The following is a 25,466-nucleotide window of genomic DNA, read 5'->3' as shown; positions in this document are numbered from 1 at the left end:
CCCCACTTCACCTGGCTCGCTGCTGCTCCAGTTAGGTCCGACGGATTCTGGACTGGCCTTGGTTGCAGAGCGTTTTTTTTTTTTCACGTGACGTCACTTCCTAGATTTGAATGGGGTTCTCAGGTTTGCTTAGTAAAATTTACTTGATTGTAACAGTTTTAACACTAAATACATGAAGTGAGTAAATATCACCTGATAATGTCATTTACAATTACATTGTAAAATGCTCTAAAAAAATTACAAGTAAATACCAAGTAGTGCATTTAAAAAATACATATTATTTTTAAGTAAATATGAAGAATTAAAAAACTATTGTAAATATAATTATGAAACCAAAATACTATTTACAGGGTCAAAAAATCGTTTTTATCAGTGTATTGACTCATTTGTTCCAGTATAAATACACAGTTTACTGAGACAGAAAATGATATTTGATGCATAGAGTACACTCATATTACACAGAATGTACATTTTTGTAAATATGTAACATTTTGTCTTTATTTTTTGTTAATAAACCTGTAAACAAAGCAAACTTGCATGCATGGTGCATTTGGTTTGTTTCCCAAATGAAGAATCGGTTTTCTCTTTGTTTTGGCAGAGCATCTATTATTCATAAACACAAAGGGAATTTTTTTCCAAAGACAAACACTGCAACAAACACTTTGGTTCCAGAGTTTTTCTACTGTTTTTGCAAAAAAAGATCTATGAAACAGAATATATGAAAAGTCATAGGACACCATTTTATTTCAGAAATAAATGAGAAAATGATGTATCTGTTGTGAGTGAAGGAGCCTATCTTTGGAAAAACCTGCCCTTGATCCAATATGGTGGCCGTGTTCTGGACATAACTTTAAATGTTGGAAGGTGTCTTGTGACTTTTGACTAACCCTGTAGATTGCAAGTGTTTGGTAACTTGTGTCAATATGATTTGATGGTGATGTTAAGTTGAGACAACAGAAATGAAAGCAATGTTTTGTCTTCAAAATAAAGTGTTGCCCCAGCACATGGTGTCACTGTGAATAAAAACAAGACTTTTGACAGCATCATGTCATCTGTGTTCTCTCACCAGACATGCAGTCACTGAAGGCAGAGGAAGCAGAGCGCACTTGTCATGGAAATTACAAAAACACTACTATAAACACATTTTCGATTTAACTTCAACAATTTTTAATATTTTTCAGGACGAGACGGGCTAGGAGGCCAAATCAAGCTCTTCCTCCAGATTGTGCAATCCTTTCATCCACTCTCCGTCTCCACTTGTATTGTGCAATCCCTGCTGCAGGTTATGCAGTGAGAGCAGAGTGTGTCTCTATATGTCGCCAGTAAAATGTTTCTGATTTTTTTAAATATACACCTTACATTCCACAGTTAAGCTGATGTTTATTATATGAAACTGTTTTTGTGTAATGTGTTCTGTGAGCTGGGACCTTGATTTCCAAAGGAAATGCAACATTTACTTTCACCAGTCCTTTTTGTCTTTAACCCAGGTGAGGTGCTTCTGATGCTGTCTCTTGTTCAGGTTTGACACCAGAAAAGAGACAGCTGATCCCCATGTCTTCATACGTCTGTGTGGTGGTTCTTGAAGCTCTGACTCCAGCTGCAGTCCTCTCTTCATCAGTCTCCCCTACATGTTTGAAAGGGTTTTGTTTCACAATCCTCCAGGGTTCAGTTATCCTTATTGTTTGTTTCTACCACATCTTTTCCTTCCCTTTGCCTCTCTATTAATGTATTTGGACACAGATCTCTATGAACAGCCAGCCTCTTTAGCGATGAGCTTTTGTGTCTTGCCCTCCTTGTGCAAGGTGTCGATGGTCGTCTTTTGGACAACTGTCAAGTCAGCAGTCTTCCCCATGATTGTGTGGCCTACAGAACTGGACTGAGAGACCATTTAAAGGCCTCTGCAGGTGTTTTCAGTTAATTAGCTGATTAGCGTGTGACACCAGGTGTCTTCAATATTGAACCTTTTCAAATTATTCTAATTTTCTGAGATACTGAATTTGGGGTTTTCATTAGTTTTCAGTTATAATCATCAAAATTAAAAAAAATAACATTTGAAAAACATCCGTCTGTTTGTAATTATTGAATATAATACACAAGTTTCACTTTTTGAATGTAATTACAGAAATACATCAACTTTTTCATGATATTCTAATTTTATGACCAGCACCTTTAATGGTAACTTTATTTTAATGAAATGTGCATCAAATGAGCTGCAGTTTGTTTAAAGAACACTGATATGAGAATGAAACATAACTAGTAGTAGTAGTAGTGGTAGTTCTTTATTCATTTAATTTGTAACACAGATTAACAAAGTGCAAAAACATACAATCAAAATAAAATCAAATAAAATGAAAGGCAGCAGAAGAAGAATACATCTAATAATATCTGCCCCTTTTTTATACCCAAAATTTGTTCAAAAGAAAAGTAAAAATACAACAAAAAATCAAAACAACTTAAAAAATTTAAAAATGAAATAAAAATAAAAAGACATCAGTTCAAAAAACAATTAGCATGAATTCACTTATAATTCTCCATATTTCTTCACAATACTCGTTTTTATCATTCTCTTCAATATGTACAAGGATCTGGCGTTTTTAACTTCATCATACTGTTCCACAGTCTTATTCCCTGGATTAAAGTGGATCGCTCCTTCAGGCTCGTACGAACCCAAGGTTTCACAAACATTTCTATTCCCTTAAGATATTAACAGCTCTCTCTTTTAACAACATTTACTTGAAACATAACTCATTAACTTCTGCCAGTGATATGGTGAATAAAGTGTTCTGTAGGGTTCGTATATTTGTAAATCTGATTCTGATGAACTAAGTGCCTCACCAATCCATGAACCTCAGTGCACATCACTGAATACGATATAGACTGGTTGGCAGCTCAGCACATTAAATGGTTTTCCTGTGTGTATATATTTTCTATGTTCTGTATCCATTAACTGTTTATTTGCAGCTTCTCCGTCCATCTAATGCTATAATGGGAAGTACTGTGTGCTTTCCAGTCTAGTGAGAATGACCTTCAGCTACTACCAAGTCAAATTAGAGCTAAATATCTATCAAAAGATTGAGTTATACCTATTTTTTGCTATGTCACATTTTAAAGGCAGTTATATGATCAACTGTAACCAGTGGCATGCGGTGAAGTTCATGGCTGGTGAGACAGGCACCAATGACTTTCAGACCACAGCTCCTGGAAGCAGCATTATCAATGGAGGCCCTGGACATGGTCCATTCAAATACCATGTTTCTGAGTGAAAACTACCGGAGGTGAGAGGTGAAGATCGCACAGACAGGGGCCAGAGTTTTCACTCCCTCGATGTGTGTAGTCCCAAGTTTTCACAGTGTTTTGTCCTACACATTTAAAACATACAATAAAACTTGCATTTTACATACATTTACATATAAAATCTACAAGACAAATAAAAGTAAGAAATACTAAATAATAAAAATAAGTAGTTTATTGAACAAATAGGGTTAGTTGTTGTCTCGAACATAAAGTGAAAGCTGTTTTGATTTGCAGAGTTTTTGTTCTGCTGGAGTTACTGTGAATTGATTGTTTCATAAATACGTTCTATAAACTGTCTTCTGTGAATCTCCTCCTGAAATGAGCACTGTTACAGTAACGAGCCCACAGCAGCCTTCAACCTAGATAACCCGAGACGGAGAACATAGCCACCTCAGACAACAAACACCTCAGATGATTTTTTTTCCTGAAGGTTGTGGGTAATTCTGTAATTTAAGGCTCTCATCTTTGAACAACTTAATACCCGACCTGGTGAATGGATGGTAATGAGAAACACGTTGGCTGTGAGTCCACACTGAGGTGTCTTTTGTCCTACGAGACAGCCAGGGGAAATGACTTTCCACAGACCTGATGTCTGCTGTTAATAGAGCAGATGAACACTAAACAAAATAACTCAAATTTATCTGGAAACAAACCCATTTACAAACAAAATCATCAAACTTCATGAATACAAATTCTTAAAGTTGTACCACAAGATTGTACACCAGAAAAATGTATTTTTAAAATGTGGAATTCATATTAGACTTATTTCTAAACCTAAACTTTAACTTAGAGTTTAAAAAAATTCTTCTGTATGTTTTCATGACTGAATCTCATTTACATCATACAGTATTAATGACAATTGGGTAAAATGTGTCATCTGCTAATTATTATACTGTACACCCTGGATTAAAGTCATACTTTAAAAAAGCATTTTTCATCAGTTGTTGCAAATCCATCATACAAGCATGAACAAACATGGAAACTTGTTTTCTAATTTTCCAAGGAAGGTGATGGTTTTAATGAATGATACTGAAAATGAAATTAACTTTTGAAACCCTCAGAACTCTCTTTTATTTACCTTCACTCTGACACTGATCAGTTTCATCTGCACATGTATGTTTTTGTTTGTGCCTAAAGGTTTAGTTTCCACACCAGATGATGTTTAATTCAGGTCTATGTGTTTAGCTTTTATTGGAAACTACAAAGGTGTCCTCTTTGAAATACACATACAGTAGTTGTGCATGCACCTGTATTTTCAATGTGCTTCCTTTATCAGTGTGCATTGCCAATGCAATGCACACTATTGTGATTTGTTTCCCATCCAAGTCATCTCCACTTTGGCATGCGTCTCCTCCTGCATACTTTGTCCTAGAGGTGCCATTGTAATTTAAATCTGTAAAGCTCCTGTGCCAAATGATTGCCATGCCTTTTGGTGCCAGTACAACCCATAGTTTTTGAAATATTAATGTTTCAAATCAAATAATGAGAGTCAATGGAGCCTTGTATGCATCAAATACTGCCCCATGCTGTATCTACTCAGTACTGCACCATAGTTTAATAATATTTAAACTCAACAGTTCAGTGTTTACAATACAAACATGATTGTATTTTAATATTTCACTATAATATTGTCCTAATATTCCTTTATTGTTGTAATATATTGCAGTTTAGTGTCAACAATTGCATTGGCAATATGGCCTCTTTCAGCACACATACAAACCTAACACTTGGAGTACCTACTGCAACAGCTCCTATAGTCTCATGGTGAACACTATGGGCTTTCATGTGGAAGATCAGGGATCAATCCCAGCTTTAAACAAAATATTTCATTTAAACTACATATTTTCGAATTGTCATATTCTCACACAATTACCCTCATTACAAACAACTGCTGATTTGGCAGGCACAAGCTGGTACTTGATTAGCAAACACATTTCAACTTGGTCACAGTTCAAGCTGCAGGCAAAGGCATGCTGAAATGGCATGCTACAAGGCAATGCACACTTGTTTTTTCATTGTAAAAACCCATGTCTAGTTTAGATTGTTGTTTATACAACTGGTTTATTATTTTGATTTTATTCAACACATGCCACTCAAATTTTAAAAATCTAACTTTCATTGTAGAGAAAACATTTTACACCCATCTGTGTTTGCATTTTTCTGGTCAATTGAATATTTTTATGACATAATTAGATTAGTTACTTATAAATTAACTAAATACTGAACATCCGGCACATCAGCTGCTCAGTTCTAAAATCTCCTCTGTCTTTTACCAACAACGTCACAGCTTCTGTTACGCTGTACTTACCACACACATACAATGATCTCCAGCCCTGAACAAACAAAAAATCAACAAACATCAGCTCAGAAGGAATGGCCAGGTTTGAGTCAATGAAAGTGTTGCTGTAAGGATAAAAGAGTATGTCACAGAAACGGCACATCCCTCGAGACCTCAGCATCAAACCAACAGACATTAGCTCCAGGGTCTTTTTGGAATGTCCTCAGATCCATCATGACTGAGTGTTTGGTGTTTCTTTAACCTCACAATGGAGAGAAAGGTCAAATGCATCATTAGTGAAAGCAGGTTGCTTGCAGTTTCCATATGGGACATCCTTTAGGTCTGACTGAGAGACAAAGGAGAGCAGAAGAAAAAGGGAGAAGGAAAAGATGGATATCATCATTTGTCTGTAGTGAGTCACAATTGTTTCCACAGCAGAAAAGATTTATCTTTGCTATTTACCTTTTTCTGAGAAAAACACACTGAGAATATTTTTGTCTCAAAGGAGCAGGCATGTTATCATTCATGGCTCATTTCAGCAGACATCACAAACAAGAAGCCTCCAGTGATCCCCCTTTAATGAGTCGCTCCACTGTGATGCAGGACCAGGCGCTCTGTGTCTTTGTTGCCTGGTTATCAGACCCCTCTGCTGGCATCCCCCAGACAAGCATCATTAAGTTAGCGGAGAGCTGACTTCCCAGCTATTTCCTTTTGTAAAGCAGGCAAACCCTGAAGGCAAATCCCTTCTGAACCGCTCTGACTCCACAAAAAGAGAAGACAAACAAATCCATGTTTTATTTTAACCATTTAGATGTGAACTATAGACTCAAACCATGTTTTTAAGAAAAGGGTCTTGGAGTTAATGAAGTTTTCTCTGAATATTCAGATGTTATCAGAGTTCAGATGAGGAGAATAGTAAGTTTAAAAACATATGTGCCCTCCCAACAATGATTTATTTAATTACCTAAACAAAGAGTTTACTAAAATTTTGTGCTGAGCTGTGTTGTTATAATATGTATAATATATAATATAATGAATTACTGTACAAAAAGAGATGCTCATAAAAATAACATCCATTCATTTTCCAAGGGATCCTGCATCCTTCTTGCTGGAATTGTGCCAATGTGAGGCTGCACCAAACCATTTAAAAACTCTGTTCTTTAACATGCTGATGGCAGCTTTTACATCAGCTTAGATGAATGCACTGTCCAAAAAATAAAAGAAAACCAGTCTTGTTTGTTTAACTGAGCCAAACAGCTGCAAAATGGAATTATCGGGCGGCCACCAGGACATTCTGATGGAAAGAGAGCTACTGGAAGCAGAAGTGCAAAGAATGGAGCAGAGAATATCAAACAGCTGGACTGCTTCTGTAGACCTAACCACTGAAAAGTGCACTATACACAGTTTACAAACCAAAATTCCCAATTCAAATACAGATTAAGGAGGTCCAGCAGAGGTTATGACTACAGGTCACACAAGCACAGTTTGGACACAAGTTCATTACTCTACAGAAGGGCTGACTTCCAGCATTAATGCAACAACCATGATGAAACATAAACCGCATCCAAAGTGTAAACTTTTGTGAATTTATTTCAAGCTTCTTCTTTTTTTAAAGTTTTGTAATATTTGCAGTACATTTGATGGCTCATGGGGATGTCTGTAGAAAGTTCTTCCTATTTTTTTTTAAAAGTGAGCAACTCATATGGAGTGGTTACAAATAATTCAGATGTGTGTACGACTGACTGACTGAAACAATACTGAAGAGTCCCGCGCCTCCATTGTCATGGCAAAAACAACAAGAAAAATAAGACTGCTGATAAGTCTTTAGGAGGTAGATTTTTGGCGCAATCCTTGTGTATTAGTTTTTATTTTGTGGGTTTTTTATTTGTTTTAGATCTTTCTTAGTTTCCCTTTTGGTTTCTTTGTAGTGGGATTCTTTCTGTGATGTTACTTCAGTATAGATCCTCTCAGTCCGTGTTTTATTACCTCCGCCAAGAGGAGGAGGTAATGTTTTCAGTCACGCATGTCTGTCTGTCTGTCTGTCTGTCTGTCTGTCTGTCTGTCTGTCTGTCTGTCTGTCTGNGTCTGTCTGTCTGTCTGTCTGTCTGTCTGTCTGTCTGTCTGTCTGTCTGTCTGTCTGTCTCTCTGTCTGTCTGTCTGTCTGTCTGTCTGTCTGTCTGTCTCTCTGTCTGTCTGTCTGTCTGTCTGTCTGTTTGTCTGTCTGTCTCTCTGTCTGTCTGTCTGTCTGTCTGTCTGTCTGTCTGTCTGTCTCTCTGTCTGTCTGTCGTTCTGTCGGTGGACAAAATTACTCAAAAACCTGTGGACGGATTGTCATGAAATTTTTAACACTTGTGGGTACTGTCCCAAGGAACACACCATTGAATTTTGGTGATGTTCCAAATCACGATGCAGACACAGGAATTTTTTTCTTTAAATTCGAGCAAATCAGCCAGGCTACGCAGTATCATTACGTCAGACGCATGCCTGTATGAAACAGGAAGTACAAGTCGCAAACTCTCTGGGACTACACCTCCCAGTATGTTTACTACAGAGGCGATTGCTCTAAGACTGCAAGGGAAGCTCAGCTTCCCCTAAAATGTAAAAAAATAAGTGATCAAATACACACGGTTGTGTGCTATTGTCATTGACTAAATATGCACTATAATGCGCTCAACTTTTGTTCAGAATCAGCTTCTTATCACTGATAACTAGGGTTGTCCCGATACCAGTTTTTTCAAGACTGAGTACAAGTACGAGTACTTCAGTTTGGGTACTCGCCAATACCGATACCGATACCGATACCGATACCAAGTAGCGGGGTTAGGGTGGATTATCTGTTCAACTTGTTGAATATTAAACAGAATGAAAATGAAATGCAATTATCATGTAAAAATTGATGGGTAAATATTATGTTTGACGATAAAAAGGCAGTGCAAACTCTGGTTCACACTGCAGGCAAATCCGACCCAAATCTGATTTTTTTGACCCATCTGACTCGTATCCGATTTTTTTATGACAGTCTGAACGCGACAAATCCTATTTTTTCAAATCCAACCCAGGCCGTTTCAGTATGTGGTTTTAAATCTGATATATATCTGATGTTTTCAAAGTGACTGCAGTGTGAACGCTCATGTCACATTCATCTGACTTTTTCATCAGGAGGAGGGGGTGAAGGATCGATAAGACACTAACCTCAAGTCTCGCTGTTTAAATCTGTAGCTCCGTGTGTTTACAGCTCCAAAACACAAGTCCAGTTGCTTCATCTTTTTACTTTTCATTTTCCACGTAGATAGTATGATAATAACAATGTCCAGCCTGGGTTGCGGAGAGTATCGATCCTAAAGTTCGATACTCGGTCGATACTTTTTTCCAGCTCGTAGTTTCGTTCAAAAAAAAAAAAAGCTTCACTGGAGCATCCCGGTCAGAGGCAGGTTCAGATATAAACACTGAACTAAAGAAGCAGGTCAGATAATTATTTAATCGGCTCTGATTAAACAACAACTTCTGATTCGATACGCAAAATGTAGCATCCATGCTAGCTCTGTAAAYAAACAAGCCGGCTGATGAGACGTCACGTCTTTTACTGCGCATGCGTGTCACATCAGTGCTGTGTAGCGTTCACACAGGGGTCTGATGCAGGTCACATTTAAAATGTAATGTGAACGTTCACACAAAAAGATCGGATTTTTTCAAAAAATCGGAACTGAGCATTAAGACCTGCAGTGTTAACGTAGCGAGGCAGCTTTCCTCTCCCTCATTCCCTTAGCTTCACAGTGCTTTAAACAGTCGGATGCTGAGAGTCCACAGAGTTCAATAGTGAAGCAAAAAAATGCAGCGAAACGAGACGAGTCATTGGATAAATGCTGGGTTTTGTCCCGCCCCCGGACGCTGAGCGTCTCTGGGGGTCTATGGAGCAGTGGGCGGGTTCGGACGCCCAGATTATGCATGATGATTGGATGATCTGTCTGAGCCTGAATCCCTTTTTGATTGACAGCGAAATGAGCGAATCAGAGATCTTTTGGTGTAAACATTCAGTGGGAGCAGTTTTTAGTTTCGTTTCTGTTCTGAGCTGAACCGGAGACTTTCGTAATCCTCTTAGTGGCATTTTCTTTGTTAAAAACGACTAGCAACAAATCGAGTTTTTATTTCTAATGGGTTTTATTGTATCTGCTTGTGTTTGGAGACAGACTTCTATCACTTTTTCTGACATCTATCACAGTTTCTGTCCAGCGGGTGTTGCTGAGCCCCTCCGCCGTCACAAAGCACTCAAAGGTGGACACACTTCACTCTAGCCTAGCGCCAGTCCCAGCTAACAAGTTAACTAGGTAGCAAGCTGCATCTTTGTGTCCGGACTTTACGTATATGTTGTGCGTCCTAGACCCCGGGACCGTAACAGCTGTAAAAGACTATGGAATAATCTGGAAAAAGATTATAAAAGCATTGGATCAATTAATTTCTTTAAAAAAATCATCAAAGCATAATTGTCAAAGAAATATGAAATTGCTTAATTTGTATTTGTATGAGTCACTGTTTGAGGAGTTGAATTTTTTAGTTTTGTTTTATTAATTGGTTTATTGTTTGAAATTAATATTTTTTTGTAAATAGGAGCAGATGTAAGATATTTTTCTTCTGCTGCCTTTCATTTTATTTTATTTGTATTGTTTTGTTGTATGTAATATTTTGTTTTTTTTAAATTAAATGAATAAATACTATAAACTAAAAAAAGATCTGTGACAGGGTCACAGATCGTTTTCTTGAAAAGGAACGGAGGGTCGAATTTATAACCCACACATTTTATTATGTAGGCCGAAACTGAGCTTCCTCTCCTTGAAAGGCCAGCATCTGCCACTGGTCTACTATCAGGAAAGTTTTGATTATTCTGTTATCAAATACTTCTGGCGATGTTACACGCTGTCTGGAGACGTAGACAAAGAAATGAGATTCTCTTCACGTTACGGGAATAACAGGACACCGACAGTGGGAGGAGGGTCCTGCTTCAGCCGAGCCAAACCTGGACTGTCCGGAACAGCTGATCAACCTTGTGAGTTAGATAAGAACTTTGTTGTGCGATTGCGCTGAAGTTCGTGGAAGTGTTTGTGCTGAAAGAGCTCACATGTTGTATTTTGCTTCAATCCCTCGCTTCCAAAAATAAATAAATAAAAATAAAATTTACAAAAAACACTCACTTCCAGAGCGACTGTACCAGGAAGCACTTTATAAAGACAGTCAAACCAGTACAAACTCATAAAATGGGATAAAACAGACATTTTACACTGTGAAATGTGACTGATGAAAACTTAGGAGCTTAATCCGACACCAGTTTGACGATGAATTACGTCGGGTGACGAGTCCGACTTTTTTTCACATTGGACTCCACCGAGAAGAAATTCCTTACTTACTGCCAGCTTAAATGTTCGCTACGTCAGAACTTATTCAGCGAATATTTTTCTATTTCTGCTTTTGTGCATTTACTCTTACAGGATGGGGGAAATTTGTCTTGGCGGAGGTTTGCACTCTCCGAGTGCTTCTAGATGTATCTGCTAATGCTTTTACACCTGAATTTCCACATGTGGGACAATAAATGCTGTTTCTATTCTATTCTATTCTATTCTATTCTATTCTATTCTATTCTATTCTATTCTATTCTATTCTATTCTATTCTATTCTATTCTATTCTATTCTATTCTATTCTATTCTATTCTATTCTGGTGTTTTAATATTTTTTACTGTGTCCTGTCCATCATTGAAGCTCAGAATTAATGTCTGAGTGTCAAAATTAGGCCCAACAGTTTTATTTTCACAAGCACAGCATAATGGCTTTCACCATGATGCTCCACTTGATATATATTTAAACTTTATTAGAAATTCCTTTGGTATTGTTTTTTATGTAATGGATTTAGAGACGGAAAAGAAAACACACAATAAAAAGAGAAAGAGGAAGAAAGAGATTTAAAAGAGTTTATTCCATGTATTTCATGGTGTTTTACTGCCCCATCAGCCTCTTTGTTTTTGGTTTGTCTCTCGTGTTCTCGTGACGAGTCTACACTTTGGGTCCCATTCTTCCATCCAACCCAGTGAATTGTAACATACAATAAATGTCTGTTCAAAGTTTGGTGTTAAGTCATACAGTATGAACTCTGCAGGCAAAAGTGACCCAAATCTGATTTTTTTCTTTTATTGTCCAGCTGAAACCCATATTGAATATTTTTTACAATAATCTGTTTGTGAGAAATCTGATTTTATCAAATTTGACACAGGTCTGATTTATGTATGGTTTTAAATTGTATACATATTTAATGTTTTTCAAGGTGACTGCAGTCATGTTGCATTTCATCATCATGTGGATTGATCCAAAAAAAGAGAGAGAGAGATCTGTGATATCAGTGGGATTTGCCTGTTGATATTATTGATACCAATGTGATGCAGTTTAAAGCTATGAACTCTTCATAGCTTCCGCTACAGAAAACATTGCTTTGTCTTTTATAAACTTTCTTGATTTGTTATATCCTGGATTTACACCAATATGTAATAAGTGGTGGCATGGTATATTAACATGTTTGATTGTAGCATCCATGTTTACCTTTTTCTTTTCCAAGCTCTGAGCAGTTCTTAGTTGAACAGATTAATCATTTTACAAAATGAAGCAACATTAATGTGTTTTATGTTTAGACAAAGCTATTCAGTTACACTCAGTGTTTTGTGCTTCTTTGTCAATCCATATTTTGTCCATTACTGGATGATTACCATAATATTTATTCTCCTGGCATATAAGTAATTTATGAACACTGATTGTCGTTGTCTGAGATTTGAGTCAGTTTGGAAAAAATATTAGAGTTATGTTAAAGTAAAAAAAAAAACAACAACAACAAAATACATTTAGATTATTTTGGTTTAGTGAGTTAGACATGGAAGTGTTGCAGCATCACATTTCTTCTTTGATTTTTCTTTTTCTTTGTAAAACCACCTAAATTAATCCCTATTTCAAGCCTTTTTAGTAAACCTGAATATCATATTGCACCACAATTTACTTTAGGTTTTAGAGTGCCTGTGGATATTAAAAAGCCAGAGCTTTTAAAATGGCAAATGAACCACTGAAAGCCGAGCTCAGGCTAATCTGCCAACATTTCTCAAACACACATCATAACTTGCTGCCGAGCCCCGAGACAACACACAGACCCTGCTTTCTCTCATCTTATTGTTTACAATTACTCTCAGTGTATCCTTAAATTTTCCATATGTCGTGTCATCTGTAAAGTTTTTCTCACACATTTGAAACACTTTCAGGTGACAGAGAAGATGGTGTAGGGTTTTTTTTCTTTCTTGGGTTGTTTTAGGAAGTTCTCCATCACTGAAAAGCTTTAGAAAAATCAAACATTACAATGTCTGCATCAATGACGCATTAAATCTTGCCTTTTGCAGAGGGACAAACCTTTTTTTTCCTTTGATGGGATTTATAAAATCCTGCATCCAAAGTCTGTGAAATTTAAGTTTTATTTTGCAAATCTAAAACACAGTGGTTTAATTTTGAGTTGGATCTGGTTTAAAGCCAAGATAAATGAATGTTAATGAACCCAAATCTGTCGATTCTTATAAAACTAGTAATCTGAGCGGGCTAAGGACAAGCCTGATTATTCACTCAACCTCCGGAGTTGTGGTCCAGCGAGGATTACAAACAAGCAGCTAACATTTTTTTTCTCAGACTGGTTATTAGGGTAAAACTTCAAAGTATATTAGGCTGGACTTTCTTGACTGACCCTTGAGAGGGTCCGTTTGTCTCATAGCAGTTATGAAGGCCAGATCGTGAGCATGCTTTATTAGGGGAAAGGAGCAAAGTGAAATTTCTGTATGTGTTTCATATGTTTCTGTCTCTTAGGGCCTCATTTTGTAGGTGTGATGTTAAATACGCAGTATGGACTCCTGAGCGGGACATGGACACTAGAGGGCGTGACCAAATGTTAGAGAACTCCCACTGATGTCCAACTTCTGCTGATAAACTCCAGGGATTTCAACTTGTCAAATCAAAAGTTCACATATTAAAGCGTGAGGAGCTTATTTCTTACACAAACTTTGCTTATTTTAGGTGTTGAAACTCTGCAGGTTACGGTTCAAATGGAAAGAGGAGCCACAAAGACGTTTCACTAAAATTTCAGAAATATCTCAAGAATTTCTTCTTCTATGCATGTGACTCAGAAGTTGTTACTGCAGAACTTAAAGGGAGGTCATCTGGTTTTACTGTTGTGAACTAATCCAAACAGGGTAGAAGCAGTGTGAAGTTTAGAGATACAGACTTGTTAACTGTAAGGTCGTCAGTCCAGATCCTTGAACTGACTGAGGGTGTGAATGGAAAACATACCAACAGTCCTTTCATCTACAGTACTCCTAATCTCCATCTATTAAAAAGCAGCTGGTCAGTGGAGAGCATAAGGCAGGTGTTCAGTGCGTGTCAGCTGGAGTTAACACAGGATCAAAGCAAAGATTTGTGACACAATATGTGTTGTTTTGTGGTATTTGTTAGGTTAAACCTCAGTAATGTTCCAAAAATTTCATAATTTTTTTTTGCTTCACAGTTTCCATTTGTCTGACATTAATTGGTCCTGGTCTCTTTTCCATTAGAGGTACAAAGCGGCCCTAATAGGTTTCACTTACAGCTGTAAAATTCTGGTGCCACTTCCAATCCTATGTGTGTGGAAGCCTAAAAACGTATAACATCCCATTGATGTAGGATGTTTTTATGGATTGCCAAATGTCCCTGCCAGTCACAACAGGGAAAAGCTGCAGAGCCGCAACCTAATCCCTGAAAACCCTGCAGATTTGTCTGCAGAACCGAATGGTTGTGGAATTTCTTTAATAACATAAGAAAAACATCTTAAATGAAATATGTAGAACGTAGGTTGAATATCACTGAACCATAGAGGCATCATATCACACTCTTCCTATTCTGTTTGTTAACCTGCAAACACAAAGACTCTTTCAGTCATAAAAGAATAGTGAACATAAAGTAAGAGTCATGACCCGTAACTGAAAGACACACAGCTGGTCCCACAACAGACCAGGTTGGGCCAACCCCTGAATATTAATGGTTACTAAAGTATCTTGGCAGGAATGTACTCAAATTCTTCACAAACTTTAAATTTTATAATCTAAACTTCACTTTACCTATTTTACCTATTTCTTATATGATTACGGGAGAAGATAAGTACACATACAGTCCGTTCTGTGGCATTTTTACCACCTTCCATTAAAATGAACTAAACATGTTATGTTTAAAAAAACCGTTCTACTGAAGTGAAAAGTTTTAAATAAGGATCAATGGTCAGAGAATGTGTTGTGGATGTTTGTCTGCAACTCATGCCCCCTAGGGCATAATCACCATCTCTGAAGTGAGGGGACAGAGGTCTTTGAGTGGTTTATCATCTTCTTGCATTCAATCACACCTCTCCTTAGTGGCTAAAAACACATAATCAGTAACAACCACAGTACAGCACCAGGGGATCAACTTCAGTTTATTTAAATTACAGTATTTACTAACAAAATCTAACATAGCTGCCAAACTCTGGTTGAGTTAGCACAATTACCCTCCTACAGGGTATGTAGCCAGATCATTAAGTGCCAAATGGCAACACTGTTGCCAATGTTCAGTAAAACAAATTTCCTGTAAACAAACTAATATTATCAGTTTATTTTTTTCTTTTGGACCTAAGTAGAAATAATAACAAAATTAAAGCTGCAAGCAGAGTTGCGGCCCTCGCAGCTTCGCACTGCTTTGGCCTTGTGGCGACTGTGGGGGAGGTGGCATTACCCCACTTTTGTATTTTGAAAAAGTAAAAGAAGTCAAAAAAGCTCAAATTAAGGGAAAAAAAACATGACTGACTGGTTGGCAACATGTCAAAATGGGCTAAAACTGAAAAAAAAAATTAGTTGGAAGCACCTCAAAACAAGCCTAAACGGAAAAACAAGCATAACCAACTGGTTATAAACATTAAAAAAACAAGTCAAACCTGAAAAGACCATTACGGATTGGTTGGAAACATCTCAAAATGGACTAAAACTGAAAAAAACATAACCCATTGGTTGGAAACATCTTAAAGAGTAACTTACCCCAAAATTAACATTTTTAGCTGATAAACTGTCTAGAATATGTCTAAAATGTTATATAGTGCTGTTTCTGTGCTAATTTTGATGTTTTTGTGCGTATTTGTTCATTACTGTAACATTTTGTCTAAAAACGTCTTTTTGCTGCTCATATGGGTAGAGCAGTGGTACTGCAGGCTAATTTGCATATTGGTTAACGGTTCTCCACTGTGACGTGCTTCTCCACAGTTTCGTCACAGCGGCTGTGTTCTGATATAAAAGCCTCTCTCTAAGACACGCCCCTGCACCACGACCCTTCGCGCCTTGGGGCGGAGTTATCTTTTCACAGTGGGGCTAAGATACACTTTAAATAGGGCTAAAACTGAAAAAATACATAACCAACTGGTTGGAAATATCTCAAAATGTGCTAAAACTGTAAAAATAAATAATTAAAATAATAAAAATAAACATAACCGATTGGTTGGAAACACCTTAAAACAAGCTAAAACTAACCGATTGGTTAAAAAATTCCAAAAACAAGCTAAACCTGAAAAAACCATAACGGATTTGTGAAAATCACCTCAAAACAAGCTAAAACTGAAAAGAAATAATAATAATAAACATAACAGATTGGGTAAAAATGCCAATAAACAACCTAAACCTGAAAAACGCCATAACCGATTGGTGAAAAACACACCAAAACGAGCTAAAAAAAAACACATAATTGATTGGTTGAAAACCATTCAAAACCGCCAAAAACCATTTTAAAGTTGTGTTGTAGGGCCAAAAAAACTCAAAGCTGTCAAAAACCATGTGAAAGGGGCTTAGGGAGGTTGAAAACCCCTCAAAATGTCACATTTTTGCCTGTCACTCAGTCTGTCTCCTGCCACGCCTCTCTGTTCCAGCAATCACCTTCATTTTGATCACCTGTTCCTTGGACTATTTAAGCTCCTGCCTCTCTCCAGACCAGTGCCAGATTATTGAACAGCCTCAGCCTAGTAAATAACCAGCGTCCTTGTCATGTCCTTGCTGATTTCACGTTTGACCTTCTGCCTGCCTTTTAACCTCCAACCACAGCCTGTTCCTCTCCTAGATTGTTTGCTACCTCTGACCCTCGGCTACAGATCCCGTTTCTCCTCTCTGGACATCGTCACTTGATTTGTGATTTGGATTTGTTTTCGGCTCTCTGATCTCCTGGCTCTGACCCTTGACCCAATTCTGGACTACTGCACTCAGCCTTACCCCACTCTCGTCACACGGACTTCGTCAAACAAACTGCACAGCTCTTACCTTCGAGGAGTTTCATCCAGCTAAAAGCAGGTCAGTAGATAACTTCATTTTTGTCATAAATCCATTCTTGACCCAACACTCATTTGTGTTCTGCTCTACAGAGCGTGCATCCCCGAGAGTCCGACGAGATGCCAACTTCCGGTTTTCAAAATAAGACCTTAAAACTTGTTTGGCCTTCGCCTTTTCTGAATCCTTAATCTGAAACCTGTCACAAAAATCACCAAAAACCATCAAAAAGCATGTAAAATAGGCCTGGGAGAACTTAAAAAACCCTAAACCTGTAATTCAAAATGGCCGACATGTCATTTTGTGTCTTGAGACATCTTAGTTTCATGAGCAATGGTCATTGATGACACACAAAATTTGGTACAGACTGGGTGAATTATCTGTCCTAGGTGGCACTGTAGAGTAAACATTCAATGTAATCCTATAAGCCTCTTCAGAGGTTAACAAAGGTCATACATTTCCAGTTTGGAGAAAATCGGGTCATGCATGTGTGATCTAAAGCCAAACGTATGCAAACGGCGAAGCATCATCATTTGCCACTTGGTCACGCCCACAAAATCCAGCCAGCAATCAGTGTTGGGATAAGAATGCAGCATCAACAAGTTGTGTCACCAGACTCAGGTATAAATCTTTATGAGTGACAGTGTAAAAAAAATGCAGCTCTTGAACAAGCCACTTCTTGTTTTAAGCGGGCAGGGCTAAGGTGATGTCACCATATGACCATATGAGTGTAATGAGTGCTGGTCTGGTATGACACACAGAAATGTTCATGCAGCTGTGACCTTGTTTGTGGAAGTTATTGAACCTTGATATTTTATGGCAAATGGTAAATGGTAAATGGTAAATGGTACTGAACTTATAGAGCGCTTTTCAAGTCCCTCCGGACCCCCAAAGCGCTTTACACTAACAGACATTCACCCATTCACACTCACATTCACACACTGATGATGGCAAACTACACTGTAGCCACAGCTGCCCTGGGGCGCACTGACAGAGGTGGGGCTGCCATGCATCGGCGCCACCGGACCCTCTGACCACCATCAGTAGGCAAGGTGGGTGAAGTGTCTTGCCCAAGGACACAACGACTGAGATGGCTGGACGGGGGATCGAACCAGTGACCTTCTGGTTCCAGGACGACTCCCCTAACCACTCCGCCACAGTCGCCCCCCAAATGGTCAGTATTTGAGCCTTGGCCACACCCACATGGTTTGTGGCAAAAAATTGATACATTTTGATGTCCAATGCCTTAAGACTGTGATGAGCATTTGAAATCTGTGAGTTAAATTTGTAGGTGGAGTTCGTTCAGACACCCGAATAGGAAAAGACACAAAATGGCAGCTTCGATCCAAGATGGCTGACTTCCTGTGGCTTTTGGACCATTAGTCCAAGAGACTTTTTTGTCAGTCTCAAGAAGTTACAGATTTTTGCCAAATTTCATAATTGTCAGTCTAAGCACGGCTTAGGAATAATATTTAAAATTATTCTAGGTGGCGCTATAGAGTGATTAGGCCACGCCTACAAAATGTTACACTGCAGTCCTGTTGGTGGCCTGATTAGGATCCATCCTGGGCAATTTGGTGCAGATCAGCTGAAATTTGTGAATTTTAGAGCCAAACGTATTTCAATGGCGTGACGCCTGAACTCGCCACGCCGCCACAGCCACGCCTTCCAGCCAAAAGTCTTGGTGTTTAAATCCAAGTCAGACCAACTTGTAATCTGAGCGCTGACACAAAATGAAGGTGATTGGGTCAAACGTGTGAGAGATGGATCTTTCCAAGCAAAACAAGTCACTTCCTGTCCAGAGGGGGTGGGGATTTTATGATGTCATCATATGACCACAATGTTTCATCAAGCATCCAACATGGATGACTCACAGTGAGTTTGATGGAATTCGGTCTATCTATGTGGAAGTTATAGCGTTTTGAAAATGATGGTGAGAAGGTCAACCTTGAGGTCTGGCCAGGCCCCCTAAACATGCTCAAAAACTCATCGTTTTGATAACTTTTAATCCCCCATGTCTTAGCAGTATACTGACCACGTTTGAAGCCAATAGGTAAAAATCTCTAGGAGGAGTTTGCAAAAGTTCAACATGAGTGAAAGTGAAACTTAGCAAAAAATTGACCTTTGACCAAAAATGGCCGACTTCCTGTATATTTTAGGGAATACCTCCAAGAAACTTTTTTTTTTAATATTTTGGGGAGTCCTACCTAAGTGCCAAATTTCAGCTCTCTAGGACTCGCCAGCTCGCTGTTGAGCCGTTTGGCCACACCCACTTTTGATTCCAATGAAATCCTGCTATTTCACCTGGGGGGCAACTTTGGGCCAGGTTTGGTGAGTTTTTGAATAAGTTAAAGCCCCCAAAAGTCCGCCGAAAGTGAAGGAAAAATAATTAGAAGAAATCTTGGGATTACAATAGGCCTTCGCAGCGCTCGCTGCTCGGGCCTAATAAAACATACTTTGATGTGAATAAGAGCATTTCTGAAATATCTGTGAGAACCCTGTCCTGCTACCTGCCCAGTTTCTCCCTACAATAAGTTATAATCTGGAGGAGTAGAGAACTTATGGGGCGGCTGTGGAGGTGCAGTTAGGGGAGTCGTCCTGTAACCGGAAGGTTGCCAGTTCGATCCCCCATTGCAACCCTCTCAGTTGTTCTGACCTTGCGCAAAATACTTCACCTGCCTTGCCAGCTGATGGTGGTTTGAGGGTCCGGTCTCGCCTGTGCATGGCAGCCTCACTTCTGTCAGTATGCCCCAGGGCAGCTGTGGCTAAAATGTAGCTTACCATCATCAGGGCATAAATGTGTGTGAATGAGTGAATGTCTGTAAGTGTTAAGCAATTTGGGGTCTAGAGGGACCTGATAAAGCATTATAAATGTTCAGTCCATTTACCAGCAACCCTCGAACCCACTGGTGGACACCGGCAGTGAGGGATGCTGTCAAGCTGAAAGAAGGAGTCGTATCAGGTCTTTTTGTCCTGTGGGACTCCGGAAGCAGCTGAAAGGTATTGGCAGTCCAAGCGGCTTGCAGCTCGTGTGGTCACTGGTGCAAGAACTCTGTGGGAGGAGTTCGGAGAGGCCATGGAAAGCTTCGAGGCGATTCTGGTCCACCATCCTGCATCTCGGGGTGGTGGGGGGGGGGGGTGGGGTTGCCATCAACACTGTTTATGGTGGGTATGTGCACTTCTGACTTCAACTCGGGACTGCGCACCAGAGCACGTGTGTGCGTGCATGTTTTTGCTTCACAGAGGGGGTAATTGGAAAGTCCCCATGAGGATGGAAGAACAAGCATGTGTGTGTGCGTGCGTGGGGTGTAGGGCGAAGCACTGTGTTCATACTGCTAGATAGCTTTATTACAGGACATGGAGACTTTTTGTTTCAGCGGAAATATTTTTAAGGCGCACTATTAAAAAATAAGGTCGCATTTGAGACCAAATTAGTCGCATTCTAGAGCCCTGGATAATTTTACTGATATGTATAAAGACTGCAAAGGCTGAAAAATCCTGAAGTCCATAGAAAATTAGAGGTAGTATGAGAATTAATTTGTAATGCTTTTTAAGCTAAAAACGGGGGCCGGGGGTCATATTAAACATGAGATTGTATTATACACAAATAAATACGGTACTTTCATTTTGAACAGAGGTGAGGTTATTTTTTTTCTTTCTTTTGCATTGTTGCAGGAACTAGGTTAATTATTGCCCATGAATTTCTATTGGGCTGGAGAAAAGAACACTCCTGGCAGAAAATGAAGAGACTGGACTGGAACCAAACACGAGAAATTTGTTTTTCAAGTAAGAATTTAAATATCTACTAAATTTTCCCCAATGTAGAAATTAACAAATTAATACTTTTAAGTAAATACAACATCAATTTTATTCAAATTAGTCTTTATTTATAAGATGATACAAAAATCTATTTCTTTATCAGGCAATAATATAGTCCTCTCAGCCATTAAAAAAAAGTGTAGACAAATTTAAAATTTCTAAAACATTTTTTGTTCTTCCAGGGATGTCACATCTTTCTATTGTGCAGTTGTGGAGAATATGTTGAACAAATTTCCCTGGGATGACACTGTTCTCTGTGACCTGGTTGTCCTCGATCCCGCAAAGAGAGCTGACTTGGATTACACTGAGTCTCAAGGAATTTTAAATAGTCCTCCAACTCTGAACTAGAATAACATTACATGCAACAATCACTATCATTCAGATACTATTTGTACTGCATATTAGAAAAATAAAGTGATTTAAATTTGTAAGTAAGTAATACAGTATCAGTCCACTGACATAGATGTACATGTATATTGATTTTTGAAAGAATGATTGTGAGATACATGAATTTGATGGATAGTTGTTCACTTAAATTCACTCACTTATGGCTATAAATTCTTATTGGTGATTATTTGATTTTTACAGTTCTCTCTCTTGCCAACAAGTTCACCCCCTTAGTGAACAAAAATGATCTGAAAGAGGAGGAATACCAGCTCCTGGAGGATGGGGAATTAAAACTTCTAGATGGAGAGGGAAAGCGTATCAGACTGGACACTGTATGGATTTCCATCTTGCAGATGAAGATCCCCACGGACAGGAAAGGTTCCCAAGCCTACTGTGACTGCCCTGCTCTCCTTGCCACAAAGCAATGTAGACTGTGAAAGACTATTTTCTCAAGTGAGGAAAATCCACACAGAATGCAGGAAAAATATGAATCCTGACACTTTGACTGCACTCATCCAGTGCAAAGTGAACACAGACACTTATTGTGACATTGCTCCAACAGAGAGACAGCTTCAACTGGCCAAGAAGGCTTCACTTGAATACAACCAGGAACACCTGACAGGACAATGAGGTGTATTTTGATTGTGTTGGGTGTAGTATCCACTACATTCAGCAAAATATGTTTGTTGTTCTAAATAAAGTTTGTATCGTGAGAGTTATAAGGATTTTTTGTGATTTATAAGGATTTTTGAAGGTGTGAATGCAGGTAGAGAGCCAAAAGGGTTGACGTATGTTATTGTGAATTTTGTAGTAAACCTTACAGCAAAATGGCACGCCCTCATGAAGCAAAACACAGTGATGAACCAGAAGTGGCAAATGCACTGAAATGTCCAAAAGGCTCTAAAGAGTGAAGGCAACAGTTGTCATTACTGAGAAACAAAGGAAACTGTGCCCATAATAATAGAGTGATTAAAGAGAGCAAAGGAGTGGTCATACCCCGTCAAAAATCTGTTAAATCTGCAAAAGCTGGTGATTACTTACTTGCATTGCCTCAACTGTGAGTGCTACTACAAGTGGAAATCCTTATGGAGGCATACGCAGAGGTGTTACCTCAGTCAAAAAGTCAGAGGACTTAAGCCAGGAACGTCTCAAGTTCAGGCCCTTTGTAAATATGAAGAGCCAGTTCTAGAAAGCGTGAATGCAGTTTTGGAAACTAGTTCTTAACATGCACGATGATGACATAACAAACGTTGTCCACAGTGAGAAGTGCATCATCAAATTAGGAGAACATTTGTTCAATAAACATGGTCAAAATGTTACAAAACATGAATACATCAAACAGAAGACATGTGAGACTGCACAAGTTGTTCTGCAAGGATGTAAAGATGGCAAGTTGGAGATGCTGTCAGATTTCCTTGTGCCAGCTAACTTCCCTCATGTCATAGACGCCATTACGAAGGTGATTGGCTTGGATGAGAGAACAAACGTCTTCAAAACACCATATTTAGCACTCAAGTTGGGTCACAACCTCAAAAAAGTGGCCCATATTCTTGAATGTGAGGCTATGATCTAAGGCAATGAGAATACCATTCAGAATGTGCAAACTTTCAAACAGATCTGTGAGACCAGATGGAGTGAGTGTGTCTCTCTCCATGGTACGTTCACACCGAACGCGTTTTGAGCTGCATGAGCGGCCGGTTTACATGCAAATTCTATGGTGGATGCGCCTCTAGTGATCTCACGGCACGTCAAGTCCATTCAGCACGGCGCGCAAGGTAGTGGTAGGTGCGATAGAGCGTTTTCCGTGCATGCGGTGTGTCCAAAGCCGCCAATGCTTGAGTTAAAAAATCTGAACTTTTGCTGCTCGACATGCAGCATCATCCAATCGGAGAGACTCATTTTTCCATGAGACAGTTTCCTGAATGTTGCCCACTAACCCGAAACAGATGGATAGGAGCTCTTTAGCTGAAATGGATCGTCTGCAGTAGATGTTCTGGCTGGAGATATCAGTACCAATGTGGGTCAGCAACTCGTTAAACTGACCGCGGTGTTAAACTGGGCTCGGGACAAAAATAATAGTTTGTCAGCTTGCAGCTCCTGGAGTGGTGAAACTCACCAAACAAACTGCCTCTAAATTATCTGGTGAATTAAACATCTGGTGTGTGTGCAATGTTCGCTTGCTCTTTAGCAAATAAAGCAAAGCCATTTTCTTTCTTTTATCTTTATTTTGTCCACTGAAGACAGACTGGAAAAAAACCAAGATGCTCCTCCCTCTTCAGACATGCCTCTAGTCAGTCCCTGTCTGAACGTAGTCCAACTTGAGGCGTTGGGAGCTTTGTTGCTGCTCAAAACACATCTGGTGTGAACGTACCATCAGGACTTTGAATGGAGCTAAATGGAATGCCTCTCAGCTTATTCCCTTTGATGAAGACATTAGAAAAATGCACCAGTATCTTCACACGAATAGAATGGAGTGGCTCAGGAACCTGAAGGAACAAGTAGTAAAGAAGAACTAGGCTGAACTTGCCCAGAACACGCTTTGTAAGGTGATAATATTCAACGGGAGAAGAGAGAGAGAGAAATATCTAAGATGTCTCTGAATGCTTTTACCTTGAGAGACACCTCCTTCTCCCATCCAGATGTCAAGCTTGCTTTGTCAGAACTTGAGAAGAAGCTGTAAGCACTTCCAGCGAATTGAGATAAGAGGCAAACGCGGCCGAAAGGTTCCCATTCTCCTCACTCCTGATGGTATCATCGATGGAGTTGCTTGTCCAAAATTGCCATAATTGTGATGTGCTGGATGAAAATCCATACATGTTCGGGAGACCACAGACTCTCAATTACTTCAGAGGACTTGATATTATTCATGAGATGGCTCAAAGCTGTGGAGCAAAATACCCAGAAACAATGTCCTCATCCAAACTAAGGAAGCACATTGCCACCATGTTAAAGGTTCTTAACCTGAAGGACAATAAAATGGACAACTAGCTCACTTCCTAGGCCTAGGCCATGACATAAGCGTCCATTGTAGGTAATATAGATTGCCTGAACAGACACCTCAGCTGGCAAAAATAAGTAAATTGTTGATAGCGCTAGAAAAATGACAGCTCTCAACCTTCAAAGGAAGAAATCTGGATTAGATCAGCATTGATCCACAAGGTAAATTGGTGATTTATAGTGAAGATTTAAGTAGACCACCTTGCATGACAGATTTGGTTTATCTTGCTGTTGTTGTTTTTTATCTTTTTGAATTTTTTGTTGAATTTGGTGAATTATAACAATACTTTAATAGATGGTTTGAGTGTCCCTTGAGTGAAATTCTGTAAGAACAAGTAGCCCAGTGGGCACGACTGCTCAGTGTTTAGAACCGATACCTCACAGCAAGAAGGTCCTGGGTTTGATCCCCGGTTCGGACTTGGGGTCTTTCTGTGCGGAATTTGCATGTTCTCCTCGTGCTTGCATGGGTTTTCTCCAGGTACACTGGTTTCCCCTACCCCTAAAAACATGTACAATAGTGTAAGGGTTTAGCTTACACTTCTTATAACAAGGTTATAATAGTAATTTTATTAGCAAGGGATCTCTTTTTATTTTGGGTAAACATGATTGTGAACAATTAATTTCCTATAAAAGTTTTGGGACTAACAATAACAAGCTTTTAACTTCTTAATTGTTAACCACACTTAAATAGAACACAAATGTCAGTTTAGATGTTAAATACCAGATATTTGAGGCAAGTTATCTTAGGGTTGGCAAGGAAGAGTTTAAGCAAAAGGGGGGAAGAAAGATGTTAGCTTTCTTATACTTTTATCTTAAATAATGTGGGTTTTTAACCAGAAGGGCGAAGCGTTCTATGCTCAGCTTCGGTCAGACCTTGACGTCACACACAGCCAGCTTTTACCTTGAGATGATGTTCTGTCACCTGCCAGGTAGGTGGGGGTGCTGCTGGAGAATCTGTCTTTAGACCATAGAACAGGGGACCCCAAGGCGTGTTTTGTTGACTCGTTTACATCCACGTCAGCCGTAAAAAGAAGGCAAAGCCTCGACTGGAACCCAGGTTTCAGAATAAAACTTCCGTCTGGAGAGTTTCTGAAGTGGATAAACCAGGCATTGGTTTTCCACACTGTGAGGTTTCCCTGTTGGCGTGAAGGGGCCAAACCTGATACAGTTTTCAGCTTTTGATTCCCCGGAGAGAATCTGGCTGTCAAAAAGTGACTGACGGCAGTCTGTCACCTTTCTGTTCTCTGGTGGACGGGCGGAAACTGTTAGTTTTTAAAAGCTTAGAGAATCTATGGTCCGCCCTACGGAAGGTTAGATAAGAAAA

At 39.1% G+C, this 25,466-nt stretch overlaps 1 long non-coding RNA gene across 1 annotated transcript; it reads left to right on the top strand.

Moving 5' to 3' along the window:
- The first annotated feature begins 17,340 nt into the window (after positions 1–17,340).
- Positions 17,341–21,167, top strand: LOC106532468 (uncharacterized). Its single transcript, XR_001312076.1, has 3 exons — positions 17,341–17,560; positions 20,615–20,725; positions 20,941–21,167. It is a non-coding gene; the product is annotated as an uncharacterized LOC106532468 (long non-coding RNA).
- The last annotated feature ends 4,299 nt before the right edge of the window (positions 21,168–25,466 follow it).

The sequence above is a fragment of the Austrofundulus limnaeus genome, unplaced genomic scaffold (genome assembly GCF_001266775.1).
Source record: "Austrofundulus limnaeus strain Quisiro unplaced genomic scaffold, Austrofundulus_limnaeus-1.0 Scaffold774, whole genome shotgun sequence".
Lineage (NCBI taxonomy): Eukaryota > Metazoa > Chordata > Actinopteri > Cyprinodontiformes > Rivulidae > Austrofundulus > Austrofundulus limnaeus.
Note: the sequence above shows the minus strand (reverse complement) of the source record. Positions and strands in the feature narration are given on the sequence as shown.